Source organism: Chinchilla lanigera, unplaced genomic scaffold (assembly GCF_000276665.1).
Source record: "Chinchilla lanigera isolate Chin_1 unplaced genomic scaffold, ChiLan1.0 scaffold00037, whole genome shotgun sequence".
Classification (NCBI taxonomy): Eukaryota; Metazoa; Chordata; class Mammalia; order Rodentia; family Chinchillidae; genus Chinchilla; species Chinchilla lanigera.
Genome location: NW_004955438.1, coordinates 9,592,566 through 9,596,332, shown reverse-complemented (window position 1 = coordinate 9,596,332; position 3,767 = coordinate 9,592,566).

Genomic DNA, 3,767 nt, shown 5'->3' with positions numbered 1-3,767 from the left:
CTGGTTTTGTGGAGAAACACTGAAAGCCAATAAGAGAGAGAGAGACATAGAGAAAGAGACCGCTCAGATAACTAGAAAAAAAATTCTTACCAGATAGTTTTATCTAATACAGACCTTTTCTGAATTGAGGGCAGCTCACACTTAGATACATTTTCAGGGCTTTTCTTTTTCTAAGAAACAACTTTTTTTTCAAATACAGCAAAATGGTGACACACTCAATCAAAGGTATGCGCCTGCTTTAATTCAAAGGGAACACTCTTGTACAGGAAGTTATTACTCCTCCCAGTACAACATGCCCCACACATAGATCAGGGTGAATTCACAAAAAGGGCTTTTGACTTCAAATAACTTCAGAGACCTTGAATGCTTCAATCCCCTCTGCATTTGTGATTGGTGGAATTAGACTAGCGGAAGGTTAGGTGCTTAGGATTAAAGACTGTTTGCCTATGAGTCATACAGAAAAAGGCAGTCTTGATCCAAGGGATGCTTGTGAAGCTATTCATGTATTTCTGCTGCTGGAAGTCATCAGCTCCGAAGAAAGCTATGAGCTGGTAAACATTATCATCTGATTGATGAGCTCATTTTCCCTCCAAAATGTGTGTAGTACAATGAATCAGGCAATAAAGAGGTCAGCAACTGCAGATTTGTACTTAACTACAGTTTATTATATTTTAGAAATGATTCAATATGGCTGCACAATCGGCAGTATAAATCATCTGCTGCATTTTTCCATGTTTTATCACAGCCACTAGAAACTGACATTTTCTTTTGAAAGGCTGAGAATAAGAATTCTCAAACAGTGTACTTGTACTCCTCCTCATACATGACTTTCATTATCTGTGCATTCAAATGCATTTTGAGTGACAGATGTCAAGGTTTTGAACTATCTGAGAAGATCTCTACTCTGATCAAAATGGTGAAGCCTTTCCATCACATTTTAAATAGGCATATTTGGGGCTAGATCAATAGTTTGTATTGCAGTTCTAGAATTATATATTACTTTTCTTGAAATAGGATTTTCTTGAAGTTACTTGTGCTGGAAAGCTAATTTCAATGTAAAAATATCTCAGGACATCAAGACTTTGGGATTTGGGCATGATGGAAGTAAAAGGAATCCTTAATGCAAGAAAGTAAAAATTTGACTTATTACTGAAATAAACCTTAATACAATGGGAATACTCAAAATCACAAAAATAATTATGCCTGAACTAAACTGTAAGTAAAATGAATAATAATAATATGATCTTACCTTATAACAAATAAAGAACCAATATTTACTGTGTTCACTTTGTCAATACTTCATCACAAAATTTCTCAAAGTCATTGAAGAGCTCCTATGATCAAGACATTTTGCCCAGTAATTTGCTAAATAAAATAAAATAAGATAAAAGAAAAGAAAAGAAAAGAAAAGAAAAGAAAAGAAAAGAGAAGAAAAGAAAAGAAAAGAAAACCAGTGTGGTCCTTCCTTCTAAGAGTTTGTAACTTATGAAGATGAACTAAATGTTCTTAACAATGCAAGATTCTAGTGTTACCACAGACAACAGAGTTAAAATTTTACAGGAATTTAAAGAGGGAAAGATGATTTCCCGAGAGATCTGCCATGGTAGCAGCACTGGGAAGGCAAAGAGGCCACTGCACTGGTAGAGAACTGAGAGGAAAGCCAAAATGGTGCAGAGAAGAACACGATTCTGGAGGATGCCAGTGGTGGGGATAGCGGTGAGCAGTTCTTTATTTCATGGTTTCATTCAAGACAATGGCAGGAAAAACTGCTGAGGTACTAAAATAGGAACAGATTAGTATCAAACAATTATCAATTGGAAGGCAACAAGCTATGGAATATTTTGTTTAGGAAAAGAAAAGGAAATAGATTCTAGGAAATGGCATGACCTAATTAGCTGAAAGTTGGTGGGAACAGAAAAGGGTTTAATGCAAAGATTATGGTGCCAGCTTAGGCCTCACAAAATAACAGAAGAACTGAGGAAGTGAAAGACATAGCAAGTAGTAGTTGGGTTGATTTTATAGATTGATTACTGGAAATCAAAATGAAAGGAGAAAAGAAGGAAGGAATATATATAGATATAAAATATATATATAATAGCCAAGATAATTGTACTACTAATTTCTATTAGTTTATTGAAAGCAATAGTGTTTATACTGCTTGATCAATCTTACATTTCTATACCTAATAATCTGAGCAAGTACTTTGATATAACAATGTGCAATGTAATAACCATTGTTAATTTCCTATCATCTTGTTTTGAAATTCTGTATCATTTTTATTTTATATTACCTTTAAAATTAAGTAATTTTTAACAAAATAATATTCTGCTCTAGAGGTGTGGAAATTCTCTCCTGTCTTCTTCACAAAAGCATATTTCACTAATCTGTGAAACGAATCAGTAATGCTGGATGCCTGAATTAAAGATTGGGCTAGGACTTTTGTTCCTAGAAAAATTACTATAACAATACAAGAACAAAATTATCCTAATGAAGACTTACCTAGAATGGAACCACTCCAGCCCCAAGATATAGTTTAAAAACTAAATTTACCTTTTGACCTTTAACTTTTTTTCTCAACTTCATGCAATGTTTAATCCACCAGGCATTTCTTTTCAAAATGAAGCTGGCGTATGGAGAAATATACTTAATTCACAGTCGTATGTGTCCGGATCATGGAAATTATAAGGCGAAGTTAAGAGCGGAAGCTTGAAATCAAGTTTTCCTGTCCTTCTCTTATTTCGCTCTGGAGGCATAGTCCTCAGTCACACTTGCAAGAAATCATTCCTCATTCAAAATTCATTACTTCTTAATTGCAGATTTATTAGCAAAGTGGCGGCTGTGTATTGATTTCTGTAGGGTGTTGTGGAAACTGGGAGCGGGCACAGAGCGCCTTGTCAGGCTGACAGCACTTCGCACTAAGTGGCTGGGATGTCGTTACACGAAAACACTGGACAGAGCAGAGCCAGGTGCGTTGGGCTGGGGGACGGAGCGAACGCGCTGTCAGAAAATGTTAGAAAAAGGAAAACGTGTAGACGAGACACAATTTTTTTAAAGTTAGCAAAGGGTGATATGCCTTGATTTAAGGTATCCCTTCCATTAATTCTCAGTGTTAAGGATATGCCTGTATTTTATTAGATTCTTCTGATGCGAAAGTGATTACCAAGGCATGAGGGAGATTGTAAGATACAGTGATAATCAAATATAGAGAATCCGCTTCAATGTATCATTGTTCATAAACCTACAGAAAAGATGTTCTCTGTGCATATCCTACCAAATTCCCAAGTGAGACAGAAAATTTTGATCTCTACTCTACAGGAATATAATTACATAACTTACACAAACTTAAAACAATGACTAATCATTCAATTTTCATTTCCATACTCCACAACTTTGCATCCAAATAGAGAGAAGAATTGTTTGCACAGCATCTCATCATACTAGTACAGAATGATGATCATGGAATTGGAATTCTTTTCTGAAAGTGCCAGCGTACACATTCAGTAATATGGTCGATGCTGTTTGAAGCTAGGATTGTCCTAGAAAAGTGTGTGAAACAGAAATATTTCCATCTACCTTTACAAAACCAGAATTTCTCAAGCTACATGCTTTCTATGACTGAGTTGGCATTCCCTTTCTCCTCTGTTTGACTAAACTTTATACAGGGTTCTTGGTGTAGGTACTTGATGTCCTTTTTTTAAGGACCTTTATTTTAGAAAATGTGAAACTGTAAATTCTCCCTCTGTTTCTTTGAGCTGTAAATCTCTTAC